The sequence below is a fragment of the Microcebus murinus genome, chromosome 5 (genome assembly GCF_040939455.1).
Source record: "Microcebus murinus isolate Inina chromosome 5, M.murinus_Inina_mat1.0, whole genome shotgun sequence".
In the NCBI taxonomy this organism is placed as follows: domain Eukaryota; kingdom Metazoa; phylum Chordata; class Mammalia; order Primates; family Cheirogaleidae; genus Microcebus; species Microcebus murinus.
The window spans coordinates 114,075,484-114,102,119 of NC_134108.1; the positions used below are offsets into that span (position 1 = coordinate 114,075,484).

Consider the following 26,636-nt stretch of genomic DNA (forward strand, 5'->3'; position numbering starts at 1 on the left):
CTTATCTCTATGATTGCATTTTCTTTTCTCTCTCTTTTCAAGCAGATGATGGGAGTCCAAGTATTAAGGTGACATGTGTTGCCCGTGCCCCCCTCCCCCCTGTGTTCTTATTCATTAACCTCTGATGTTGTTCCAGCGTATTGTGGGGGTACCAATGTTAAGGTCGGGTACGTTGCCCTCTCCCAGCCTCCCCCCTCGGGTCAGAGCCTCAAGTGCGCCCATCCCCCAGTCGGTGCGCACCCACCCCATTCCTAATGGAGGTGTATGCCCATCCCCTCCCCCCACCCGCCCGACACCCACCCGATGAAGGTGATTCCTCTGTGTCCACTTGGGTGTCCGTCGGTTCGTACCCATTTGCTGGTGAGCGCGAGCACGTGGTGCTCGTGTGTCCATTCTTGGGCTACCTGGCTTACTGGAACGGGTTCCAGCTCTGGCCAGGAGAACCACGAGAGGTGCCCTCTCACCGCTGCTCCTCCTAGCTGAATAGCACTCCGTGGTGTCCACGCGCCACATTTCATTTACGCACTCGTGGGTCGATGGGCACTCGGGTCGCTTCCAGGTCTTTGCGATTGTGACTTGTGCCCTGACTCTAACCCTAACCCTTACCCAGCCCCGTCTCCTCCTCGGCCCCTGCCTGACTGACTACTTCCCGCCCGCCCTGTCACCTGTCACCGTCCTCTGCCCCTGCCTGACACGCTCCTCCCCGCCCGGGCCGTCACCGTCCTCGGCCCCTGCCTGACGGGGCTCCTCCGTCGCCTGGGCCTTCCAAGGGCTTGGTGTGGACGCTGGTTCCAGGACGCCCTCCCAGGAACCCGGTAGCAGGGCGGCCGCAGCGTCTCGCGCCACCCAACCGTCCGCCGGCCGGCGGCCGTCGCTAAGTGGCCTGCGGGGGACGTGCCCCCACTGTGGGGCGGGCGCCCAGCCTGGTGTCTTCTCTGAGGCCCCGTGGCTGCTTTTCCCCCCCCGCAAGGGGAGAGCCGCGGAGGTGGGGACCGCCTCCTCGTGGGGACGTACACCCAGCTCTCCACGTCGGATTCCGGGGCTCTCTGTCCTGCCAGAAGGCCCAGCTGGCCTGCGGGTCCTTAGAGTGGCAAAAACATCCGAAAACTGAGATTGAGGGTCCGGTGGTTGTCTGCACTTTTGTGCTGGGCACCCCAGGGAGGCCCGGGGGCTGGCTGGACAACGCGGTCTGCTGGGCGGGGGGGGGGTTTGGAGGAGCAACTGATGCCCTTTGCACTTTGGGTAGCAAGTGTCTGAGGTGTCTCTGAGCCCTGCGCCATGTCGGGGGTGGGGGTGGGAGGTCGGGGGGGGGTGGAGGAGCAGGAGGAGGAGGAGGAGGAGGAGGTGGGAAGGGCCGTGGCCTGCAGTCGTGTTCCCGGGGTGGCTTCTTCCACAGGCTGCTTGGCCTGGGCTCCCTGCACCTGGGCCTTTGGAGGACTGGCCCTGTGCTTGCCAACGCTTCCCCTGCAGGGACCCAGAGCTGGGAGGTTGCATCTCTCAGCCCTGGGTCGGGCAGAGCCCCAGCGGGCCATGCCCACAACCTCTCTCAGCACGGGTCCCCCAGAAGGCTCCTTTGGGACCAGGATTCTCTTGCGGGTGACTCTTTAAGGTCTGGCCCCTGGATGGAGGGGCACCAGGAGTAGAGGAGCAGGAAGGGGAAGGGGGTGGCCGTGCGAGGGGACACTTTCAGGCCAAGTCCCAGCTTCAGCCTGATCCTCCTGGGAACCCCGGGGTGTACGTCACACCTCCTGGTTGTCCCGCTCTGAGACAAGGAGCCGGGCTTCGCATTCCCCCAGCAGCCAGTCGTGGGCTGAGGACACCTGGGGCGTTGGGAACTCCCTGGCTTCTCCTTGGCTTAACATCTGGAGCTGCTTGTGAATCGCGCCGCCACACACACCCGAGTGCAGGTGTCTTCTGCACAGACTGCGGGCCTCGCTCTTCTGAATGCCGCTAGCTCGCCACCCACCCACGGGTGAACCTGGTCAGGGTACTTTCTCTCGGGGGCAGACTCTGATCCTGGCGGGCTACCGGTGTCTCTGTTTGCTCGTTTCTTTCTTCCATTTCGGGAAAGGCTTCCTTACTGGGTGTGGAAATCTCCTATGCCTTTCCTCGCCTATTCTGTCAGCTTTAAAATTCTCTTTCAGTTGCCACCCTCACAGATGGATTAGGAAACTCTTTCCGGTGCACTCATTAGTGAAATGACCTCAATGAAGCTGGAATCCAATATCTAATCGCCGATTTTTAGCGAGTCCACACGCCAGGGGGGTCGGGGTCCAATGCAGCCCCGGCCAGGCCCAGGCCCCTTGGACTGGGCCACAGGAGGACACAGAGGAGGGTCCCGGCCCCCACGGTCGCGTTGCCGGCAGTTCTCCAAGGGCTTGGGCGTTTTCCAGAGGTAGGAGATGGAGGGGACTGATTTCTTCAGCGCCCCACTAACCACGCCACCCCACCCATGGGACACATCCCTAGAGAGAGAGAGAGACGCCCCATACACTCGCTCCCCTCCCCCATGCGCTGTGCCCCAGCCCGGGCCCGGGGGAATAGGCGGCAGCCCACCCACAGGGTGGGGGGCGCAGCTGAAAGGGGTTGTCGGGGAGGGCGGCCCCTGCCTGGGGTCAAAGGGCGGGCGACCCGCGCGCGTGCGCAATCGGCGGCGGCGGCGGGGGCGGCCACGAGCTGGGGGTGGGCCAGGCGAGGAGAGGAAGGGGGCTGGAAGGTCTCCACCTTGGCGAGTCCAGCCGTGGAGGCGCATCTTGTGTGAGTGTGAGTGAGTGAGTGTGAGTGTGAGTGTGTGTGTGTGTGTGTGTGTGTGTATAGAGAGACAGCCCCCCACCCCGGCCCGCCGCTCCCTGCCCGCCCCGCCCCGCCCCGCCTGTCACCCCCGTCCCTCGGAGCCCGCCGGACCCGGCCGGTGAACTCAACAGGCCCGCCCGGTGCGGGTCAGCGCCGGCGCGGGGCCTGGGGCGGGAGGAGGCGGCGGGGAAGCGCAGAGAGGCTCGGCTTCTTGAGCGGGGCAGGGGCGCCCTCCGCCGTCTAGGGCCACACCACCCTGAACGCGCCCGATCTCGTCTGGTCTCGGAAGCTAAGCAGGGTCGGGCCTGGTTAGTACTTGGATGGGAGACCGCCTGGGAATACCGGGTGCCGTAGGCTTCTTCTTTTTTTTTTTTTTTTTTTTGTTTTGCCTCTTGTTCTGTCCCCTCTCTGGGAGCGAGGCGGCGGCCCGGGGCGGGGGTCACCCCCACCCTCAGCGCCCGCCGCGGTGCCTGGCGCCCCAGCCCGCACCGTGGGGCCTCCTCTTGTCCCAAGCCGCGACACCGCCGTCACGCGGCAGCATGCGTGGCTTCTGGACTGTCAGGTCTCAGACCAAAGGTCTGCTCCGTGGGAACCGACACGCTGGAGGAAACCTTGAGAGTCTGAGAGGGGAGGGAGTTCCAGAAGAAGGCCAGGATGTCATTTTGAGGGAGTATGTGACCAGAACTCGTCCCGTTGCTTTTGGGGTTCTATGGGCTACACGTAGGAATCTTTGGTGGTGGCACCTGATGTTGGGGGATCCGGAGTCACACCCAGACCTGCCCCACAGGCCTCCTTTTACTTTTCTCTTCGGATTCATTATGTTTAAAAAGTGTCTCTTATCTCTATGATTGCATTTTCTTTTCTCTCTCTTTTCAAGCAGATGATGGGAGTCCAAGTATTAAGGTGACATGTGTTGCCCGTGCCCCCCTCCCCCCTGTGTTCTTATTCATTAACCTCTGATGTTGTTCCAGCGTATTGTGGGGGTACCAATGTTAAGGTCGGGTACGTTGCCCTCTCCCAGCCTCCCCCCTCGGGTCAGAGCCTCAAGTGCGCCCATCCCCCAGTCGGTGCGCACCCACCCCATTCCTAATGGAGGTGTATGCCCATCCCCTCCCCCCACCCGCCCGACACCCACCCGATGAAGGTGATTCCTCTGTGTCCACTTGGGTGTCCGTCGGTTCGTACCCATTTGCTGGTGAGCGCGAGCACGTGGTGCTCGTGTGTCCATTCTTGGGCTACCTGGCTTACTGGAACGGGTTCCAGCTCTGGCCAGGAGAACCACGAGAGGTGCCCTCTCACCGCTGCTCCTCCTAGCTGAATAGCACTCCGTGGTGTCCACGCGCCACATTTCATTTACGCACTCGTGGGTCGATGGGCACTCGGGTCGCTTCCAGGTCTTTGCGATTGTGACTTGTGCCCTGACTCTAACCCTAACCCTTACCCAGCCCCGTCTCCTCCTCGGCCCCTGCCTGACTGACTCCTTCCCGCCCGCCCTGTCACCTGTCACCGTCCTCTGCCCCTGCCTGACACGCTCCTCCCCGCCCGGGCCGTCACCGTCCTCGGCCCCTGCCTGACGGGGCTCCTCCGTCGCCTGGGCCTTCCAAGGGCTTGGTGTGGACGCTGGTTCCAGGACGCCCTCCCAGGAACCCGGTAGCAGGGCGGCCGCAGCGTCTCGCGCCACCCAACCGTCCGCCGGCCGGCGGCCGTCGCTAAGTGGCCTGCGGGGGACGTGCCCCCACTGTGGGGCGGGCGCCCAGCCTGGTGTCTTCTCTGAGGCCCCGTGGCTGCTTTTCCCCCCCCGCAAGGGGAGAGCCGCGGAGGTGGGGACCGCCTCCTCGTGGGGACGTACACCCAGCTCTCCACGTCGGATTCCGGGGCTCTCTGTCCTGCCAGAAGGCCCAGCTGGCCTGCGGGTCCTTAGAGTGGCAAAAACATCCGAAAACTGAGATTGAGGGTCCGGTGGTTGTCTGCACTTTTGTGCTGGGCACCCCAGGGAGGCCCGGGGGCTGGCTGGACAACGCGGTCTGCTGGGCGGGGGGGGGGTTTGGAGGAGCAACTGATGCCCTTTGCACTTTGGGTAGCAAGTGTCTGAGGTGTCTCTGAGCCCTGCGCCATGTCGGGGGTGGGGGTGGGAGGTCGGGGGGGGGTGGAGGAGCAGGAGGAGGAGGAGGAGGAGGAGGTGGGAAGGGCCGTGGCCTGCAGTCGTGTTCCCGGGGTGGCTTCTTCCACAGGCTGCTTGGCCTGGGCTCCCTGCACCTGGGCCTTTGGAGGACTGGCCCTGTGCTTGCCAACGCTTCCCCTGCAGGGACCCAGAGCTGGGAGGTTGCATCTCTCAGCCCTGGGTCGGGCAGAGCCCCAGCGGGCCATGCCCACAACCTCTCTCAGCACGGGTCCCCCAGAAGGCTCCTTTGGGACCAGGATTCTCTTGCGGGTGACTCTTTAAGGTCTGGCCCCTGGATGGAGGGGCACCAGGAGTAGAGGAGCAGGAAGGGGAAGGGGGTGGCCGTGCGAGGGGACACTTTCAGGCCAAGTCCCAGCTTCAGCCTGATCCTCCTGGGAACCCCGGGGTGTACGTCACACCTCCTGGTTGTCCCGCTCTGAGACAAGGAGCCGGGCTTCGCATTCCCCCAGCAGCCAGTCGTGGGCTGAGGACACCTGGGGCGTTGGGAACTCCCTGGCTTCTCCTTGGCTTAACATCTGGAGCTGCTTGTGAATCGCGCCGCCACACACACCCGAGTGCAGGTGTCTTCTGCACAGACTGCGGGCCTCGCTCTTCTGAATGCCGCTAGCTCGCCACCCACCCACGGGTGAACCTGGTCAGGGTACTTTCTCTCGGGGGCAGACTCTGATCCTGGCGGGCTACCGGTGTCTCTGTTTGCTCGTTTCTTTCTTCCATTTCGGGAAAGGCTTCCTTACTGGGTGTGGAAATCTCCTATGCCTTTCCTCGCCTATTCTGTCAGCTTTAAAATTCTCTTTCAGTTGCCACCCTCACAGATGGATTAGGAAACTCTTTCCGGTGCACTCATTAGTGAAATGACCTCAATGAAGCTGGAATCCAATATCTAATCGCCGATTTTTAGCGAGTCCACACGCCAGGGGGGTCGGGGTCCAATGCAGCCCCGGCCAGGCCCAGGCCCCTTGGACTGGGCCACAGGAGGACACAGAGGAGGGTCCCGGCCCCCACGGTCGCGTTGCCGGCAGTTCTCCAAGGGCTTGGGCGTTTTCCAGAGGTAGGAGATGGAGGGGACTGATTTCTTCAGCGCCCCACTAACCACGCCACCCCACCCATGGGACACATCCCTAGAGAGAGAGAGAGACGCCCCATACACTCGCTCCCCTCCCCCATGCGCTGTGCCCCAGCCCGGGCCCGGGGGAATAGGCGGCAGCCCACCCACAGGGTGGGGGGCGCAGCTGAAAGGGGTTGTCGGGGAGGGCGGCCCCTGCCTGGGGTCAAAGGGCGGGCGACCCGCGCGTGCCCAATCGGCGGCGGCGGCGGCGGCGGCCACGAGCTGGGGGTGGGCCAGGCGAGGAGAGGAAGGGGGCTGGAAGGTCTCCACCTTGGCGAGTCCAGCCGTGGAGGCGCATCTTGTGTGAGTGTGAGTGAGTGAGTGTGAGTGTGAGTGTGTGTGTGTGTGTGTGTGTGTGTATAGAGAGACAGCCCCCCACCCCGGCCCGCCGCTCCCTGCCCGCCCCGCCCCGCCCCGCCTGTCACCCCCGTCCCTCGGAGCCCGCCGGACCCGGCCGGTGAACTCAACAGGCCCGCCCGGTGCGGGTCAGCGCCGGCGCGGGGCCTGGGGCGGGAGGAGGCGGCGGGGAAGCGCAGAGAGGCTCGGCTTCTTGAGCGGGGCAGGGGCGCCCTCCGCCGTCTAGGGCCACACCACCCTGAACGCGCCCGATCTCGTCTGGTCTCGGAAGCTAAGCAGGGTCGGGCCTGGTTAGTACTTGGATGGGAGACCGCCTGGGAATACCGGGTGCCGTAGGCTTCTTCTTTTTTTTTTTTTTTTTTTTGTTTTGCCTCTTGTTCTGTCCCCTCTCTGGGAGCGAGGCGGCGGCCCGGGGCGGGGGTCACCCCCACCCTCAGCGCCCGCCGCGGTGCCTGGCGCCCCAGCCCGCACCGTGGGGCCTCCTCTTGTCCCAAGCCGCGACACCGCCGTCACGCGGCAGCATGCGTGGCTTCTGGACTGTCAGGTCTCAGACCAAAGGTCTGCTCCGTGGGAACCGACACGCTGGAGGAAACCTTGAGAGTCTGAGAGGGGAGGGAGTTCCAGAAGAAGGCCAGGATGTCATTTTGAGGGAGTATGTGACCAGAACTCGTCCCGTTGCTTTTGGGGTTCTATGGGCTACACGTAGGAATCTTTGGTGGTGGCACCTGATGTTGGGGGATCCGGAGTCACACCCAGACCTGCCCCACAGGCCTCCTTTTACTTTTCTCTTCGGATTCATTATGTTTAAAAAGTGTCTCTTATCTCTATGATTGCATTTTCTTTTCTCTCTCTTTTCAAGCAGATGATGGGAGTCCAAGTATTAAGGTGACATGTGTTGCCCGTGCCCCCCTCCCCCCTGTGTTCTTATTCATTAACCTCTGATGTTGTTCCAGCGTATTGTGGGGGTACCAATGTTAAGGTCGGGTACGTTGCCCTCTCCCAGCCTCCCCCCTCGGGTCAGAGCCTCAAGTGCGCCCATCCCCCAGTCGGTGCGCACCCACCCCATTCCTAATGGAGGTGTATGCCCATCCCCTCCCCCCACCCGCCCGACACCCACCCGATGAAGGTGATTCCTCTGTGTCCACTTGGGTGTCCGTCGGTTCGTACCCATTTGCTGGTGAGCGCGAGCACGTGGTGCTCGTGTGTCCATTCTTGGGCTACCTGGCTTACTGGAACGGGTTCCAGCTCTGGCCAGGAGAACCACGAGAGGTGCCCTCTCACCGCTGCTCCTCCTAGCTGAATAGCACTCCGTGGTGTCCACGCGCCACATTTCATTTACGCACTCGTGGGTCGATGGGCACTCGGGTCGCTTCCAGGTCTTTGCGATTGTGACTTGTGCCCTGACTCTAACCCTAACCCTTACCCAGCCCCGTCTCCTCCTCGGCCCCTGCCTGACTGACTCCTTCCCGCCCGGCCTGTCACCTGTCACCGTCCTCTGCCCCTGCCTGACACGCTCCTCCCCGCCCGGGCCGTCACCGTCCTCGGCCCCTGCCTGACGGGGCTCCTCCGTCGCCTGGGCCTTCCAAGGGCTTGGTGTGGACGCTGGTTCCAGGACGCCCTCCCAGGAACCCGGTAGCAGGGCGGCCGCAGCGTCTCGCGCCACCCAACCGTCCGCCGGCCGGCGGCCGTCGCTAAGTGGCCTGCGGGGGACGTGCCCCCACTGTGGGGCGGGCGCCCAGCCTGGTGTCTTCTCTGAGGCCCCGTGGCTGCTTTTCCCCCCCCGCAAGGGGAGAGCCGCGGAGGTGGGGACCGCCTCCTCGTGGGGACGTACACCCAGCTCTCCACGTCGGATTCCGGGGCTCTCTGTCCTGCCAGAAGGCCCAGCTGGCCTGCGGGTCCTTAGAGTGGCAAAAACATCCGAAAACTGAGATTGAGGGTCCGGTGGTTGTCTGCACTTTTGTGCTGGGCACCCCAGGGAGGCCCGGGGGCTGGCTGGACAACGCGGTCTGCTGGGCGGGGGGGGGTTTGGAGGAGCAACTGATGCCCTTTGCACTTTGGGTAGCAAGTGTCTGAGGTGTCTCTGAGCCCTGCGCCATGTCGGGGGTGGGGGTGGGAGGTCGGGGGGGGGGGTGGAGGAGCAGGAGGAGGAGGAGGAGGAGGAGGTGGGAAGGGCCGTGGCCTGCAGTCGTGTTCCCGGGGTGGCTTCTTCCACAGGCTGCTTGGCCTGGGCTCCCTGCACCTGGGCCTTTGGAGGACTGGCCCTGTGCTTGCCAACGCTTCCCCTGCAGGGACCCAGAGCTGGGAGGTTGCATCTCTCAGCCCTGGGTCGGGCAGAGCCCCAGCGGGCCATGCCCACAACCTCTCTCAGCACGGGTCCCCCAGAAGGCTCCTTTGGGACCAGGATTCTCTTGCGGGTGACTCTTTAAGGTCTGGCCCCTGGATGGAGGGGCACCAGGAGTAGAGGAGCAGGAAGGGGAAGGGGGTGGCCGTGCGAGGGGACACTTTCAGGCCAAGTCCCAGCTTCAGCCTGATCCTCCTGGGAACCCCGGGGTGTACGTCACACCTCCTGGTTGTCCCGCTCTGAGACAAGGAGCCGGGCTTCGCATTCCCCCAGCAGCCAGTCGTGGGCTGAGGACACCTGGGGCGTTGGGAACTCCCTGGCTTCTCCTTGGCTTAACATCTGGAGCTGCTTGTGAATCGCGCCGCCACACACACCCGAGTGCAGGTGTCTTCTGCACAGACTGCGGGCCTCGCTCTTCTGAATGCCGCTAGCTCGCCACCCACCCACGGGTGAACCTGGTCAGGGTACTTTCTCTCGGGGGCAGACTCTGATCCTGGCGGGCTACCGGTGTCTCTGTTTGCTCGTTTCTTTCTTCCATTTCGGGAAAGGCTTCCTTACTGGGTGTGGAAATCTCCTATGCCTTTCCTCGCCTATTCTGTCAGCTTTAAAATTCTCTTTCAGTTGCCACCCTCACAGATGGATTAGGAAACTCTTTCCGGTGCACTCATTAGTGAAATGACCTCAATGAAGCTGGAATCCAATATCTAATCGCCGATTTTTAGCGAGTCCACACGCCAGGGGGGTCGGGGTCCAATGCAGCCCCGGCCAGGCCCAGGCCCCTTGGACTGGGCCACAGGAGGACACAGAGGAGGGTCCCGGCCCCCACGGTCGCGTTGCCGGCAGTTCTCCAAGGGCTTGGGCGTTTTCCAGAGGTAGGAGATGGAGGGGACTGATTTCTTCAGCGCCCCACTAACCACGCCACCCCACCCATGGGACACATCCCTAGAGAGAGAGAGAGACGCCCCATACACTCGCTCCCCTCCCCCATGCGCTGTGCCCCAGCCCGGGCCCGGGGGAATAGGCGGCAGCCCACCCACAGGGTGGGGGGCGCAGCTGAAAGGGGTTGTCGGGGAGGGCGGCCCCTGCCTGGGGTCAAAGGGCGGGCGACCCGCGCGTGCCCAATCGGCGGCGGCGGCGGCGGCGGCCACGAGCTGGGGGTGGGCCAGGCGAGGAGAGGAAGGGGGCTGGAAGGTCTCCACCTTGGCGAGTCCAGCCGTGGAGGCGCATCTTGTGTGAGTGTGAGTGAGTGAGTGTGAGTGTGAGTGTGTGTGTGTGTGTGTGTGTGTGTATAGAGAGACAGCCCCCCACCCCGGCCCGCCGCTCCCTGCCCGCCCCGCCCCGCCCCGCCTGTCACCCCCGTCCCTCGGAGCCCGCCGGACCCGGCCGGTGAACTCAACAGGCCCGCCCGGTGCGGGTCAGCGCCGGCGCGGGGCCTGGGGCGGGAGGAGGCGGCGGGGAAGCGCAGAGAGGCTCGGCTTCTTGAGCGGGGCAGGGGCGCCCTCCGCCGTCTAGGGCCACACCACCCTGAACGCGCCCGATCTCGTCTGGTCTCGGAAGCTAAGCAGGGTCGGGCCTGGTTAGTACTTGGATGGGAGACCGCCTGGGAATACCGGGTGCCGTAGGCTTCTTTTTTTTTTTTTTTTTTTTTTTGTTTTGCCTCTTGTTCTGTCCCCTCTCTGGGAGCGAGGCGGCGGCCCGGGGCGGGGGTCACCCCCACCCTCAGCGCCCGCCGCGGTGCCTGGCGCCCCAGCCCGCACCGTGGGGCCTCCTCTTGTCCCAAGCCGCGACACCGCCGTCACGCGGCAGCATGCGTGGCTTCTGGACTGTCAGGTCTCAGACCAAAGGTCTGCTCCGTGGGAACCGACACGCTGGAGGAAACCTTGAGAGTCTGAGAGGGGAGGGAGTTCCAGAAGAAGGCCAGGATGTCATTTTGAGGGAGTATGTGACCAGAACTCGTCCCGTTGCTTTTGGGGTTCTATGGGCTACACGTAGGAATCTTTGGTGGTGGCACCTGATGTTGGGGGATCCGGAGTCACACCCAGACCTGCCCCACAGGCCTCCTTTTACTTTTCTCTTCGGATTCATTATGTTTAAAAAGTGTCTCTTATCTCTATGATTGCATTTTCTTTTCTCTCTCTTTTCAAGCAGATGATGGGAGTCCAAGTATTAAGGTGACATGTGTTGCCCGTGCCCCCCTCCCCCCTGTGTTCTTATTCATTAACCTCTGATGTTGTTCCAGCGTATTGTGGGGGTACCAATGTTAAGGTCGGGTACGTTGCCCTCTCCCAGCCTCCCCCCTCGGGTCAGAGCCTCAAGTGCGCCCATCCCCCAGTCGGTGCGCACCCACCCCATTCCTAATGGAGGTGTATGCCCATCCCCTCCCCCCACCCGCCCGACACCCACCCGATGAAGGTGATTCCTCTGTGTCCACTTGGGTGTCCGTCGGTTCGTACCCATTTGCTGGTGAGCGCGAGCACGTGGTGCTCGTGTGTCCATTCTTGGGCTACCTGGCTTACTGGAACGGGTTCCAGCTCTGGCCAGGAGAACCACGAGAGGTGCCCTCTCACCGCTGCTCCTCCTAGCTGAATAGCACTCCGTGGTGTCCACGCGCCACATTTCATTTACGCACTCGTGGGTCGATGGGCACTCGGGTCGCTTCCAGGTCTTTGCGATTGTGACTTGTGCCCTGACTCTAACCCTAACCCTTACCCAGCCCCGTCTCCTCCTCGGCCCCTGCCTGACTGACTCCTTCCCGCCCGGCCTGTCACCTGTCACCGTCCTCTGCCCCTGCCTGACACGCTCCTCCCCGCCCGGGCCGTCACCGTCCTCGGCCCCTGCCTGACGGGGCTCCTCCGTCGCCTGGGCCTTCCAAGGGCTTGGTGTGGACGCTGGTTCCAGGACGCCCTCCCAGGAACCCGGTAGCAGGGCGGCCGCAGCGTCTCGCGCCACCCAACCGTCCGCCGGCCGGCGGCCGTCGCTAAGTGGCCTGCGGGGGACGTGCCCCCACTGTGGGGCGGGCGCCCAGCCTGGTGTCTTCTCTGAGGCCCCGTGGCTGCTTTTCCCCCCCCGCAAGGGGAGAGCCGCGGAGGTGGGGACCGCCTCCTCGTGGGGACGTACACCCAGCTCTCCACGTCGGATTCCGGGGCTCTCTGTCCTGCCAGAAGGCCCAGCTGGCCTGCGGGTCCTTAGAGTGGCAAAAACATCCGAAAACTGAGATTGAGGGTCCGGTGGTTGTCTGCACTTTTGTGCTGGGCACCCCAGGGAGGCCCGGGGGCTGGCTGGACAACGCGGTCTGCTGGGCGGGGGGGGGTTTGGAGGAGCAACTGATGCCCTTTGCACTTTGGGTAGCAAGTGTCTGAGGTGTCTCTGAGCCCTGCGCCATGTCGGGGGTGGGGGTGGGAGGTCGGGGGGGGGGGTGGAGGAGCAGGAGGAGGAGGAGGAGGAGGAGGTGGGAAGGGCCGTGGCCTGCAGTCGTGTTCCCGGGGTGGCTTCTTCCACAGGCTGCTTGGCCTGGGCTCCCTGCACCTGGGCCTTTGGAGGACTGGCCCTGTGCTTGCCAACGCTTCCCCTGCAGGGACCCAGAGCTGGGAGGTTGCATCTCTCAGCCCTGGGTCGGGCAGAGCCCCAGCGGGCCATGCCCACAACCTCTCTCAGCACGGGTCCCCCAGAAGGCTCCTTTGGGACCAGGATTCTCTTGCGGGTGACTCTTTAAGGTCTGGCCCCTGGATGGAGGGGCACCAGGAGTAGAGGAGCAGGAAGGGGAAGGGGGTGGCCGTGCGAGGGGACACTTTCAGGCCAAGTCCCAGCTTCAGCCTGATCCTCCTGGGAACCCCGGGGTGTACGTCACACCTCCTGGTTGTCCCGCTCTGAGACAAGGAGCCGGGCTTCGCATTCCCCCAGCAGCCAGTCGTGGGCTGAGGACACCTGGGGCGTTGGGAACTCCCTGGCTTCTCCTTGGCTTAACATCTGGAGCTGCTTGTGAATCGCGCCGCCACACACACCCGAGTGCAGGTGTCTTCTGCACAGACTGCGGGCCTCGCTCTTCTGAATGCCGCTAGCTCGCCACCCACCCACGGGTGAACCTGGTCAGGGTACTTTCTCTCGGGGGCAGACTCTGATCCTGGCGGGCTACCGGTGTCTCTGTTTGCTCGTTTCTTTCTTCCATTTCGGGAAAGGCTTCCTTACTGGGTGTGGAAATCTCCTATGCCTTTCCTCGCCTATTCTGTCAGCTTTAAAATTCTCTTTCAGTTGCCACCCTCACAGATGGATTAGGAAACTCTTTCCGGTGCACTCATTAGTGAAATGACCTCAATGAAGCTGGAATCCAATATCTAATCGCCGATTTTTAGCGAGTCCACACGCCAGGGGGGTCGGGGTCCAATGCAGCCCCGGCCAGGCCCAGGCCCCTTGGACTGGGCCACAGGAGGACACAGAGGAGGGTCCCGGCCCCCACGGTCGCGTTGCCGGCAGTTCTCCAAGGGCTTGGGCGTTTTCCAGAGGTAGGAGATGGAGGGGACTGATTTCTTCAGCGCCCCACTAACCACGCCACCCCACCCATGGGACACATCCCTAGAGAGAGAGAGAGACGCCCCATACACTCGCTCCCCTCCCCCATGCGCTGTGCCCCAGCCCGGGCCCGGGGGAATAGGCGGCAGCCCACCCACAGGGTGGGGGGCGCAGCTGAAAGGGGTTGTCGGGGAGGGCGGCCCCTGCCTGGGGTCAAAGGGCGGGCGACCCGCGCGCGTGCGCAATCGGCGGCGGCGGCGGGGGCGGCCACGAGCTGGGGGTGGGCCAGGCGAGGAGAGGAAGGGGGCTGGAAGGTCTCCACCTTGGCGAGTCCAGCCGTGGAGGCGCATCTTGTGTGAGTGTGAGTGAGTGAGTGTGAGTGTGAGTGTGTGTGTGTGTGTGTGTGTGTGTATAGAGAGACAGCCCCCCACCCCGGCCCGCCGCTCCCTGCCCGCCCCGCCCCGCCCCGCCTGTCACCCCCGTCCCTCGGAGCCCGCCGGACCCGGCCGGTGAACTCAACAGGCCCGCCCGGTGCGGGTCAGCGCCGGCGCGGGGCCTGGGGCGGGAGGAGGCGGCGGGGAAGCGCAGAGAGGCTCGGCTTCTTGAGCGGGGCAGGGGCGCCCTCCGCCGTCTAGGGCCACACCACCCTGAACGCGCCCGATCTCGTCTGGTCTCGGAAGCTAAGCAGGGTCGGGCCTGGTTAGTACTTGGATGGGAGACCGCCTGGGAATACCGGGTGCCGTAGGCTTCTTTTTTTTTTTTTTTTTTTTTTTGTTTTGCCTCTTGTTCTGTCCCCTCTCTGGGAGCGAGGCGGCGGCCCGGGGCGGGGGTCACCCCCACCCTCAGCGCCCGCCGCGGTGCCTGGCGCCCCAGCCCGCACCGTGGGGCCTCCTCTTGTCCCAAGCCGCGACACCGCCGTCACGCGGCAGCATGCGTGGCTTCTGGACTGTCAGGTCTCAGACCAAAGGTCTGCTCCGTGGGAACCGACACGCTGGAGGAAACCTTGAGAGTCTGAGAGGGGAGGGAGTTCCAGAAGAAGGCCAGGATGTCATTTTGAGGGAGTATGTGACCAGAACTCGTCCCGTTGCTTTTGGGGTTCTATGGGCTACACGTAGGAATCTTTGGTGGTGGCACCTGATGTTGGGGGATCCGGAGTCACACCCAGACCTGCCCCACAGGCCTCCTTTTACTTTTCTCTTCGGATTCATTATGTTTAAAAAGTGTCTCTTATCTCTATGATTGCATTTTCTTTTCTCTCTCTTTTCAAGCAGATGATGGGAGTCCAAGTATTAAGGTGACATGTGTTGCCCGTGCCCCCCTCCCCCCTGTGTTCTTATTCATTAACCTCTGATGTTGTTCCAGCGTATTGTGGGGGTACCAATGTTAAGGTCGGGTACGTTGCCCTCTCCCAGCCTCCCCCCTCGGGTCAGAGCCTCAAGTGCGCCCATCCCCCAGTCGGTGCGCACCCACCCCATTCCTAATGGAGGTGTATGCCCATCCCCTCCCCCCACCCGCCCGACACCCACCCGATGAAGGTGATTCCTCTGTGTCCACTTGGGTGTCCGTCGGTTCGTACCCATTTGCTGGTGAGCGCGAGCACGTGGTGCTCGTGTGTCCATTCTTGGGCTACCTGGCTTACTGGAACGGGTTCCAGCTCTGGCCAGGAGAACCACGAGAGGTGCCCTCTCACCGCTGCTCCTCCTAGCTGAATAGCACTCCGTGGTGTCCACGCGCCACATTTCATTTACGCACTCGTGGGTCGATGGGCACTCGGGTCGCTTCCAGGTCTTTGCGATTGTGACTTGTGCCCTGACTCTAACCCTAACCCTTACCCAGCCCCGTCTCCTCCTCGGCCCCTGCCTGACTGACTCCTTCCCGCCCGGCCTGTCACCTGTCACCGTCCTCTGCCCCTGCCTGACACGCTCCTCCCCGCCCGGGCCGTCACCGTCCTCGGCCCCTGCCTGACGGGGCTCCTCCGTCGCCTGGGCCTTCCAAGGGCTTGGTGTGGACGCTGGTTCCAGGACGCCCTCCCAGGAACCCGGTAGCAGGGCGGCCGCAGCGTCTCGCGCCACCCAACCGTCCGCCGGCCGGCGGCCGTCGCTAAGTGGCCTGCGGGGGACGTGCCCCCACTGTGGGGCGGGCGCCCAGCCTGGTGTCTTCTCTGAGGCCCCGTGGCTGCTTTTCCCCCCCCGCAAGGGGAGAGCCGCGGAGGTGGGGACCGCCTCCTCGTGGGGACGTACACCCAGCTCTCCACGTCGGATTCCGGGGCTCTCTGTCCTGCCAGAAGGCCCAGCTGGCCTGCGGGTCCTTAGAGTGGCAAAAACATCCGAAAACTGAGATTGAGGGTCCGGTGGTTGTCTGCACTTTTGTGCTGGGCACCCCAGGGAGGCCCGGGGGCTGGCTGGACAACGCGGTCTGCTGGGCGGGGGGGGGTTTGGAGGAGCAACTGATGCCCTTTGCACTTTGGGTAGCAAGTGTCTGAGGTGTCTCTGAGCCCTGCGCCATGTCGGGGGTGGGGGTGGGAGGTCGGGGGGGGGGGTGGAGGAGCAGGAGGAGGAGGAGGAGGAGGAGGTGGGAAGGGCCGTGGCCTGCAGTCGTGTTCCCGGGGTGGCTTCTTCCACAGGCTGCTTGGCCTGGGCTCCCTGCACCTGGGCCTTTGGAGGACTGGCCCTGTGCTTGCCAACGCTTCCCCTGCAGGGACCCAGAGCTGGGAGGTTGCATCTCTCAGCCCTGGGTCGGGCAGAGCCCCAGCGGGCCATGCCCACAACCTCTCTCAGCACGGGTCCCCCAGAAGGCTCCTTTGGGACCAGGATTCTCTTGCGGGTGACTCTTTAAGGTCTGGCCCCTGGATGGAGGGGCACCAGGAGTAGAGGAGCAGGAAGGGGAAGGGGGTGGCCGTGCGAGGGGACACTTTCAGGCCAAGTCCCAGCTTCAGCCTGATCCTCCTGGGAACCCCGGGGTGTACGTCACACCTCCTGGTTGTCCCGCTCTGAGACAAGGAGCCGGGCTTCGCATTCCCCCAGCAGCCAGTCGTGGGCTGAGGACACCTGGGGCGTTGGGAACTCCCTGGCTTCTCCTTGGCTTAACATCTGGAGCTGCTTGTGAATCGCGCCGCCACACACACCCGAGTGCAGGTGTCTTCTGCACAGACTGCGGGCCTCGCTCTTCTGAATGCCGCTAGCTCGCCACCCACCCACGGGTGAACCTGGTCAGGGTACTTTCTCTCGGGGGCAGACTCTGATCCTGGCGGGCTACCGGTGTCTCTGTTTGCTCGTTTCTTTCTTCCATTTCGGGAAAGGCTTCCTTACTGGGTGTGGAAATCTCCTATGCCTTTCCTCGCCTATTCTGTCAGCTTTAAAATTCTCTTTCAGTTGCCACCCTCACAGATGGATTAGGAAACTCTTTCCGGTGCACTCATTAGTGAAATGACCTCAATGAAGCTGGAATCCAATATCTAATCGCCGATTTTTAGCGAGTCCACACGCCAGGGGGGTCGGGGTCCAATGCAGCCCCGGCCAGGCCCAGGCCCCTTGGACTGGGCCACAGGAGGACACAGAGGAGGGTCCCGGCCCCCACGGTCGCGTTGCCGGCAGTTCTCCAAGGGCTTGGGCGTTTTCCAGAGGTAGGAGATGGAGGGGACTGATTTCTTCAGCGCCCCACTAACCACGCCACCCCACCCATGGGACACATCCCTAGAGAGAGAGAGAGACGCCCCATACACTCGCTCCCCTCCCCCATGCGCTGTGCCCCAGCCCGGGCCCGGGGGAATAGGCGGCAGCCCACCCACAGGGTGGGGGGCGCAGCTGAAAGGGGTTGTCGGGGAGGGCGGCCCCTGCCTGGGGTCAAAGGGCGGGCGACCCGCGCGCGTGCGCAATCGGCGGCGGCGGCGGGGGCGGCCACGAGCTGGGGGTGGGCCAGGCGAGGAGAGGAAGGGGGCTGGAAGGTCTCCACCTTGGCGAGTCCAGCCGTGGAGGCGCATCTTGTGTGAGTGTGAGTGAGTGAGTGTGAGTGTGAGTGTGTGTGTGTGTGTGTGTGTGTGTATAGAGAGACAGCCCCCCACCCCGGCCCGCCGCTCCCTGCCCGCCCCGCCCCGCCCCGCCTGTCACCCCCGTCCCTCGGAGCCCGCCGGACCCGGCCGGTGAACTCAACAGGCCCGCCCGGTGCGGGTCAGCGCCGGCGCGGGGCCTGGGGCGGGAGGAGGCGGCGGGGAAGCGCAGAGAGGCTCGGCTTCTTGAGCGGGGCAGGGGCGCCCTCCGCCGTCTAGGGCCACACCACCCTGAACGCGCCCGATCTCGTCTGGTCTCGGAAGCTAAGCAGGGTCGGGCCTGGTTAGTACTTGGATGGGAGACCGCCTGGGAATACCGGGTGCCGTAGGCTTCTTTTTTTTTTTTTTTTTTTTTTTGTTTTGCCTCTTGTTCTGTCCCCTCTCTGGGAGCGAGGCGGCGGCCCGGGGCGGGGGTCACCCCCACCCTCAGCGCCCGCCGCGGTGCCTGGCGCCCCAGCCCGCACCGTGGGGCCTCCTCTTGTCCCAAGCCGCGACACCGCCGTCACGCGGCAGCATGCGTGGCTTCTGGACTGTCAGGTCTCAGACCAAAGGTCTGCTCCGTGGGAACCGACACGCTGGAGGAAACCTTGAGAGTCTGAGAGGGGAGGGAGTTCCAGAAGAAGGCCAGGATGTCATTTTGAGGGAGTATGTGACCAGAACTCGTCCCGTTGCTTTTGGGGTTCTATGGGCTACACGTAGGAATCTTTGGTGGTGGCACCTGATGTTGGGGGATCCGGAGTCACACCCAGACCTGCCCCACAGGCCTCCTTTTACTTTTCTCTTCGGATTCATTATGTTTAAAAAGTGTCTCTTATCTCTATGATTGCATTTTCTTTTCTCTCTCTTTTCAAGCAGATGATGGGAGTCCAAGTATTAAGGTGACATGTGTTGCCCGTGCCCCCCTCCCCCCTGTGTTCTTATTCATTAACCTCTGATGTTGTTCCAGCGTATTGTGGGGGTACCAATGTTAAGGTCGGGTACGTTGCCCTCTCCCAGCCTCCCCCCTCGGGTCAGAGCCTCAAGTGCGCCCATCCCCCAGTCGGTGCGCACCCACCCCATTCCTAATGGAGGTGTATGCCCATCCCCTCCCCCCACCCGCCCGACACCCACCCGATGAAGGTGATTCCTCTGTGTCCACTTGGGTGTCCGTCGGTTCGTACCCATTTGCTGGTGAGCGCGAGCACGTGGTGCTCGTGTGTCCATTCTTGGGCTACCTGGCTTACTGGAACGGGTTCCAGCTCTGGCCAGGAGAACCACGAGAGGTGCCCTCTCACCGCTGCTCCTCCTAGCTGAATAGCACTCCGTGGTGTCCACGCGCCACATTTCATTTACGCACTCGTGGGTCGATGGGCACTCGGGTCGCTTCCAGGTCTTTGCGATTGTGACTTGTGCCCTGACTCTAACCCTAACCCTTACCCAGCCCCGTCTCCTCCTCGGCCCCTGCCTGACTGACTCCTTCCCGCCCGGCCTGTCACCTGTCACCGTCCTCTGCCCCTGCCTGACACGCTCCTCCCCGCCCGGGCCGTCACCGTCCTCGGCCCCTGCCTGACGGGGCTCCTCCGTCGCCTGGGCCTTCCAAGGGCTTGGTGTGGACGCTGGTTCCAGGACGCCCTCCCAGGAACCCGGTAGCAGGGCGGCCGCAGCGTCTCGCGCCACCCAACCGTCCGCCGGCCGGCGGCCGTCGCTAAGTGGCCTGCGGGGGACGTGCCCCCACTGTGGGGCGGGCGCCCAGCCTGGTGTCTTCTCTGAGGCCCCGTGGCTGCTTTTCCCCCCCCGCAAGGGGAGAGCCGCGGAGGTGGGGACCGCCTCCTCGTGGGGACGTACACCCAGCTCTCCACGTCGGATTCCGGGGCTCTCTGTCCTGCCAGAAGGCCCAGCTGGCCTGCGGGTCCTTAGAGTGGCAAAAACATCCGAAAACTGAGATTGAGGGTCCGGTGGTTGTCTGCACTTTTGTGCTGGGCACCCCAGGGAGGCCCGGGGGCTGGCTGGACAACGCGGTCTGCTGGGCGGGGGGGGGGTTTGGAGGAGCAACTGATGCCCTTTGCACTTTGGGTAGCAAGTGTCTGAGGTGTCTCTGAGCCCTGCGCCATGTCGGGGGTGGGGGTGGGAGGTCGGGGGGGGGTGGAGGAGCAGGAGGAGGAGGAGGAGGAGGAGGTGGGAAGGGCCGTGGCCTGCAGTCGTGTTCCCGGGGTGGCTTCTTCCACAGGCTGCTTGGCCTGGGCTCCCTGCACCTGGGCCTTTGGAGGACTGGCCCTGTGCTTGCCAACGCTTCCCCTGCAGGGACCCAGAGCTGGGAGGTTGCATCTCTCAGCCCTGGGTCGGGCAGAGCCCCAGCGGGCCATGCCCACAACCTCTCTCAGCACGGGTCCCCCAGAAGGCTCCTTTGGGACCAGGATTCTCTTGCGGGTGACTCTTTAAGGTCTGGCCCCTGGATGGAGGGGCACCAGGAGTAGAGGAGCAGGAAGGGGAAGGGGGTGGCCGTGCGAGGGGACACTTTCAGGCCAAGTCCCAGCTTCAGCCTGATCCTCCTGGGAACCCCGGGGTGTACGTCACACCTCCTGGTTGTCCCGCTCTGAGACAAGGAGCCGGGCTTCGCATTCCCCCAGCAGCCAGTCGTGGGCTGAGGACACCTGGGGCGTTGGGAACTCCCTGGCTTCTCCTTGGCTTAACATCTGGAGCTGCTTGTGAATCGCGCCGCCACACACACCCGAGTGCAGGTGTCTTCTGCACAGACTGCGGGCCTCGCTCTTCTGAATGCCGCTAGCTCGCCACCCACCCACGGGTGAACCTGGTCAGGGTACTTTCTCTCGGGGGCAGACTCTGATCCTGGCGGGCTACCGGTGTCTCTGTTTGCTCGTTTCTTTCTTCCATTTCGGGAAAGGCTTCCTTACTGGGTGTGGAAATCTCCTATGCCTTTCCTCGCCTATTCTGTCAGCTTTAAAATTCTCTTTCAGTTGCCACCCTCACAGATGGATTAGGAAACTCTTTCCGGTGCACTCATTAGTGAAATGACCTCAATGAAGCTGGAATCCAATATCTAATCGCCGATTTTTAGCGAGTCCACACGCCAGGGGGGTCGGGGTCCAATGCAGCCCCGGCCAGGCCCAGGCCCCTTGGACTGGGCCACAGGAGGACACAGAGGAGGGTCCCGGCCCCCACGGTCGCGTTGCCGGCAGTTCTCCAAGGGCTTGGGCGTTTTCCAGAGGTAGGAGATGGAGGGGACTGATTTCTTCAGCGCCCCACTAACCACGCCACCCCACCCATGGGACACATCCCTAGAGAGAGAGAGAGACGCCCCATACACTCGCTCCCCTCCCCCATGCGCTGTGCCCCAGCCCGGGCCCGGGGGAATAGGCGGCAGCCCACCCACAGGGTGGGGGGCGCAGCTGAAAGGGGTTGTCGGGGAGGGCGGCCCCTGCCTGGGGTCAAAGGGCGGGCGACCCGCGCGCGTGCGCAATCGGCGGCGGCGGCGGGGGCGGCCACGAGCTGGGGGTGGGCCAGGCGAGGAGAGGAAGGGGGCTGGAAGGTCTCCACCTTGGCGAGTCCAGCCGTGGAGGCGCATCTTGTGTGAGTGTGAGTGAGTGAGTGTGAGTGTGAGTGTGTGTGTGTGTGTGTGTGTGTGTATAGAGAGACAGCCCCCCACCCCGGCCCGCCGCTCCCTGCCCGCCCCGCCCCACCCCGCCTGTCACCCCCGTCCCTCGGAGCCCGCCGGACCCGGCCGGTGAACTCAACAGGCCCGCCCGGTGCGGGTCAGCGCCGGCGCGGGGCCTGGGGCGGGAGGAGGCGGCGGGAAAGCGCAGAGAGGCTCGGCTTCTTGAGCGGGGCAGGGGCGCCCTCCGCCGTCTAGGGCCACACCACCCTGAACGCGCCCGATCTCGTCTGGTCTCGGAAGCTAAGCAGGGTCGGGCCTGGTTAGTACTTGGATGGGAGACCGCCTGGGAATACCGGGTGCCGTAGGCTTCTTCTTTTTTTTTTTTTTTTTTTTGTTTTGCCTCTTGTTCTGTCCCCTCTCTGGGAGCGAGGCGGCGGCCCGGGGCGGGGGTCACCCCCACCCTCAGCGCCCGCCGCGGTGCCTGGCGCCCCAGCCCGCACCGTGGGGCCTCCTCTTGTCCCAAGCCGCGACACCGCCGTCACGCGGCAGCATGCGTGGCTTCTGGACTGTCAGGTCTCAGACCAAAGGTCTGCTCCGTGGGAACCGACACGCTGGAGGAAACCTTGAGAGTCTGAGAGGGGAGGGAGTTCCAGAAGAAGGCCAGGATGTCATTTTGAGGGAGTATGTGACCAGAACTCGTCCCGTTGCTTTTGGGGTTCTATGGGCTACACGTAGGAATCTTTGGTGGTGGCACCTGATGTTGGGGGATCCGGAGTCACACCCAGACCTGCCCCACAGGCCTCCTTTTACTTTTCTCTTCGGATTCATTATGTTTAAAAAGTGTCTCTTATCTCTATGATTGCATTTTCTTTTCTCTCTCTTTTCAAGCAGATGATGGGAGTCCAAGTATTAAGGTGACATGTGTTGCCCGTGCCCCCCTCCCCCCTGTGTTCTTATTCATTAACCTCTGATGTTGTTCCAGCGTATTGTGGGGGTACCAATGTTAAGGTCGGGTACGTTGCCCTCTCCCAGCCTCCCCCCTCGGGTCAGAGCCTCAAGTGCGCCCATCCCCCAGTCGGTGCGCACCCACCCCATTCCTAATGGAGGTGTATGCCCATCCCCTCCCCCCACCCGCCCGACACCCACCCGATGAAGGTGATTCCTCTGTGTCCACTTGGGTGTCCGTCGGTTCGTACCCATTTGCTGGTGAGCGCGAGCACGTGGTGCTCGTGTGTCCATTCTTGGGCTACCTGGCTTACTGGAACGGGTTCCAGCTCTGGCCAGGAGAACCACGAGAGGTGCCCTCTCACCGCTGCTCCTCCTAGCTGAATAGCACTCCGTGGTGTCCACGCGCCACATTTCATTTACGCACTCGTGGGTCGATGGGCACTCGGGTCGCTTCCAGGTCTTTGCGATTGTGACTTGTGCCCTGACTCTAACCCTAACCCTTACCCAGCCCCGTCTCCTCCTCGGCCCCTGCCTGACTGACTCCTTCCCGCCCGGCCTGTCACCTGTCACCGTCCTCTGCCCCTGCCTGACACGCTCCTCCCCGCCCGGGCCGTCACCGTCCTCGGCCCCTGCCTGACGGGGCTCCTCCGTCGCCTGGGCCTTCCAAGGGCTTGGTGTGGACGCTGGTTCCAGGACGCCCTCCCAGGAACCCGGTAGCAGGGCGGCCGCAGCGTCTCGCGCCACCCAACCGTCCGCCGGCCGGCGGCCGTCGCTAAGTGGCCTGCGGGGGACGTGCCCCCACTGTGGGGCGGGCGCCCAGCCTGGTGTCTTCTCTGAGGCCCCGTGGCTGCTTTTCCCCCCCCGCAAGGGGAGAGCCGCGGAGGTGGGGACCGCCTCCTCGTGGGGACGTACACCCAGCTCTCCACGTCGGATTCCGGGGCTCTCTGTCCTGCCAGAAGGCCCAGCTGGCCTGCGGGTCCTTAGAGTGGCAAAAACATCCGAAAACTGAGATTGAGGGTCCGGTGGTTGTCTGCACTTTTGTGCTGGGCACCCCAGGGAGGCCCGGGGGCTGGCTGGACAACGCGGTCTGCTGGGCGGGGGGGGGGTTTGGAGGAGCAACTGATGCCCTTTGCACTTTGGGTAGCAAGTGTCTGAGGTGTCTCTGAGCCCTGCGCCATGTCGGGGGTGGGGGTGGGAGGTCGGGGGGGGGGTGGAGGAGCAGGAGGAGGAGGAGGAGGAGGAGGTGGGAAGGGCCGTGGCCTGCAGTCGTGTTCCCGGGGTGGCTTCTTCCACAGGCTGCTTGGCCTGGGCTCCCTGCACCTGGGCCTTTGGAGGACTGGCCCTGTGCTTGCCAACGCTTCCCCTGCAGGGACCCAGAGCTGGGAGGTTGCATCTCTCAGCCCTGGGTCGGGCAGAGCCCCAGCGGGCCATGCCCACAACCTCTCTCAGCACGGGTCCCCCAGAAGGCTCCTTTGGGACCAGGATTCTCTTGCGGGTGACTCTTTAAGGTCTGGCCCCTGGATGGAGGGGCACCAGGAGTAGAGGAGCAGGAAGGGGAAGGGGGTGGCCGTGCGAGGGGACACTTTCAGGCCAAGTCCCAGCTTCAGCCTGATCCTCCTGGGAACCCCGGGGTGTACGTCACACCTCCTGGTTGTCCCGCTCTGAGACAAGGAGCCGGGCTTCGCATTCCCCCAGCAGCCAGTCGTGGGCTGAGGACACCTGGGGCGTTGGGAACTCCCTGGCTTCTCCTTGGCTTAACATCTGGAGCTGCTTGGGAATCGCGCCGCCACACACACCCGAGTGCAGGTGTCTTCTGCACAGACTGCGGGCCTCGCTCTTCTGAATGCCGCTAGCTCGCCACCCACCCACGGGTGAACCTGGTCAGGGTACTTTCTCTCGGGGGCAGACTCTGATCCTGGCGGGCTACCGGTGTCTCTGTTTGCTCGTTTCTTTCTTCCATTTCGGGAAAGGCTTCCTTACTGGGTGTGGAAATCTCCTATGCCTTTCCTCGCCTATTCTGTCAGCTTTAAAATTCTCTTTCAGTTGCCACCCTCACAGATGGATTAGGAAACTCTTTCCGGTGCACTCATTAGTGAAATGACCTCAATGAAGCTGGAATCCAATATCTAATCGCCGATTTTTAGCGAGTCCACACGCCAGGGGGGTCGGGGTCCAATGCAGCCCCGGCCAGGCCCAGGCCCCTTGGACTGGGCCACAGGAGGACACAGAGGAGGGTCCCGGCCCCCACGGTCGCGTTGCCGGCAGTTCTCCAAGGGCTTGGGCGTTTTCCAGAGGTAGGAGATGGAGGGGACTGATTTCTTCAGCGCCCCACTAACCACGCCACCCCACCCATGGGACACATCCCTAGAGAGAGAGAGAGACGCCCCATACACTCGCTCCCCTCCCCCATGCGCTGTGCCCCAGCCCGGGCCCGGGGGAATAGGCGGCAGCCCACCCACAGGGTGGGGGGCGCAGCTGAAAGGGGTTGTCGGGGAGGGCGGCCCCTGCCTGGGGTCAAAGGGCGGGCGACCCGCGCGTGCCCAATCGGCGGCGGCGGCGGCGGCGGCCACGAGCTGGGGGTGGGCCAGGCGAGGAGAGGAAGGGGGCTGGAAGGTCTCCACCTTGGCGAGTCCAGCCGTGGAGGCGCATCTTGTGTGAGTGTGAGTGAGTGAGTGTGAGTGTGAGTGTGTGTGTGTGTGTGTGTGTGTGTATAGAGAGACAGCCCCCCACCCCGGCCCGCCGCTCCCTGCCCGCCCCGCCCCGCCCCGCCTGTCACCCCCGTCCCTCGGAGCCCGCCGGACCCGGCCGGTGAACTCAACAGGCCCGCCCGGTGCGGGTCAGCGCCGGCGCGGGGCCTGGGGCGGGAGGAGGCGGCGGGGAAGCGCAGAGAGGCTCGGCTTCTTGAGCGGGGCAGGGGCGCCCTCCGCCGTCTAGGGCCACACCACCCTGAACGCGCCCGATCTCGTCTGGTCTCGGAAGCTAAGCAGGGTCGGGCCTGGTTAGTACTTGGATGGGAGACCGCCTGGGAATACCGGGTGCCGTAGGCTTCTTTTTTTTTTTTTTTTTTTTTTTGTTTTGCCTCTTGTTCTGTCCCCTCTCTGGGAGCGAGGCGGCGGCCCGGGGCGGGGGTCACCCCCACCCTCAGCGCCCGCCGCGGTGCCTGGCGCCCCAGCCCGCACCGTGGGGCCTCCTCTTGTCCCAAGCCGCGACACCGCCGTCACGCGGCAGCATGCGTGGCTTCTGGACTGTCAGGTCTCAGACCAAAGGTCTGCTCCGTGGGAACCGACACGCTGGAGGAAACCTTGAGAGTCTGAGAGGGGAGGGAGTTCCAGAAGAAGGCCAGGATGTCATTTTGAGGGAGTATGTGACCAGAACTCGTCCCGTTGCTTTTGGGGTTCTATGGGCTACACGTAGGAATCTTTGGTGGTGGCACCTGATGTTGGGGGATCCGGAGTCACACCCAGACCTGCCCCACAGGCCTCCTTTTACTTTTCTCTTCGGATTCATTATGTTTAAAAAGTGTCTCTTATCTCTATGATTGCATTTTCTTTTCTCTCTCTTTTCAAGCAGATGATGGGAGTCCAAGTATTAAGGTGACATGTGTTGCCCGTGCCCCCCTCCCCCCTGTGTTCTTATTCATTAACCTCTGATGTTGTTCCAGCGTATTGTGGGGGTACCAATGTTAAGGTCGGGTACGTTGCCCTCTCCCAGCCTCCCCCCTCGGGTCAGAGCCTCAAGTGCGCCCATCCCCCAGTCGGTGCGCACCCACCCCATTCCTAATGGAGGTGTATGCCCATCCCCTCCCCCCACCCGCCCGACACCCACCCGATGAAGGTGATTCCTCTGTGTCCACTTGGGTGTCCGTCGGTTCGTACCCATTTGCTGGTGAGCGCGAGCACGTGGTGCTCGTGTGTCCATTCTTGGGCTACCTGGCTTACTGGAACGGGTTCCAGCTCTGGCCAGGAGAACCACGAGAGGTGCCCTCTCACCGCTGCTCCTCCTAGCTGAATAGCACTCCGTGGTGTCCACGCGCCACATTTCATTTACGCACTCGTGGGTCGATGGGCACTCGGGTCGCTTCCAGGTCTTTGCGATTGTGACTTGTGCCCTGACTCTAACCCTAACCCTTACCCAGCCCCGTCTCCTCCTCGGCCCCTGCCTGACTGACTCCTTCCCGCCCGGCCTGTCACCTGTCACCGTCCTCTGCCCCTGCCTGACACGCTCCTCCCCGCCCGGGCCGTCACCGTCCTCGGCCCCTGCCTGACGGGGCTCCTCCGTCGCCTGGGCCTTCCAAGGGCTTGGTGTGGACGCTGGTTCCAGGACGCCCTCCCAGGAACCCGGTAGCAGGGCGGCCGCAGCGTCTCGCGCCACCCAACCGTCCGCCGGCCGGCGGCCGTCGCTAAGTGGCCTGCGGGGGACGTGCCCCCACTGTGGGGCGGGCGCCCAGCCTGGTGTCTTCTCTGAGGCCCCGTGGCTGCTTTTCCCCCCCCGCAAGGGGAGAGCCGCGGAGGTGGGGACCGCCTCCTCGTGGGGACGTACACCCAGCTCTCCACGTCGGATTCCGGGGCTCTCTGTCCTGCCAGAAGGCCCAGCTGGCCTGCGGGTCCTTAGAGTGGCAAAAACATCCGAAAACTGAGATTGAGGGTCCGGTGGTTGTCTGCACTTTTGTGCTGGGCACCCCAGGGAGGCCCGGGGGCTGGCTGGACAACGCGGTCTGCTGGGCGGGGGGGGGGTTTGGAGGAGCAACTGATGCCCTTTGCACTTTGG

The 26,636-nt window shown here is 63.7% G+C and overlaps 7 non-coding genes across 7 annotated transcripts; all 7 read left to right on the plus strand.

Moving 5' to 3' along the window:
• Positions 1 to 3,031: 3,031 nt before the first annotated feature.
• Positions 3,032 to 3,150, plus strand: LOC142871191 (5S ribosomal RNA). Its single transcript, XR_012919455.1, has one exon. It is a non-coding gene; the product is annotated as a 5S ribosomal RNA (ribosomal RNA).
• Positions 3,151 to 6,657: 3,507 nt separating this feature from the next.
• On the plus strand, positions 6,658 to 6,776 carry LOC142871202 (5S ribosomal RNA). The gene has a single exon (XR_012919466.1). It is a non-coding gene; the product is annotated as a 5S ribosomal RNA (ribosomal RNA).
• A 3,508-nt stretch (positions 6,777 to 10,284) lies between these two features.
• On the plus strand, positions 10,285 to 10,403 carry LOC142871214 (5S ribosomal RNA). The gene has a single exon (XR_012919477.1). It is a non-coding gene; the product is annotated as a 5S ribosomal RNA (ribosomal RNA).
• Positions 10,404 to 13,913: 3,510 nt separating this feature from the next.
• LOC142871226 (5S ribosomal RNA) lies at positions 13,914 to 14,032 on the plus strand. The gene has a single exon (XR_012919488.1). It is a non-coding gene; the product is annotated as a 5S ribosomal RNA (ribosomal RNA).
• Positions 14,033 to 17,542: 3,510 nt separating this feature from the next.
• LOC142871237 (5S ribosomal RNA) lies at positions 17,543 to 17,661 on the plus strand. Its single transcript, XR_012919497.1, has one exon. It is a non-coding gene; the product is annotated as a 5S ribosomal RNA (ribosomal RNA).
• A 3,509-nt stretch (positions 17,662 to 21,170) lies between these two features.
• Positions 21,171 to 21,289, plus strand: LOC142871248 (5S ribosomal RNA). Its single transcript, XR_012919504.1, has one exon. It is a non-coding gene; the product is annotated as a 5S ribosomal RNA (ribosomal RNA).
• Positions 21,290 to 24,797: 3,508 nt separating this feature from the next.
• LOC142871259 (5S ribosomal RNA) lies at positions 24,798 to 24,916 on the plus strand. Its single transcript, XR_012919513.1, has one exon. It is a non-coding gene; the product is annotated as a 5S ribosomal RNA (ribosomal RNA).
• Positions 24,917 to 26,636: the final 1,720 nt, after the last annotated feature.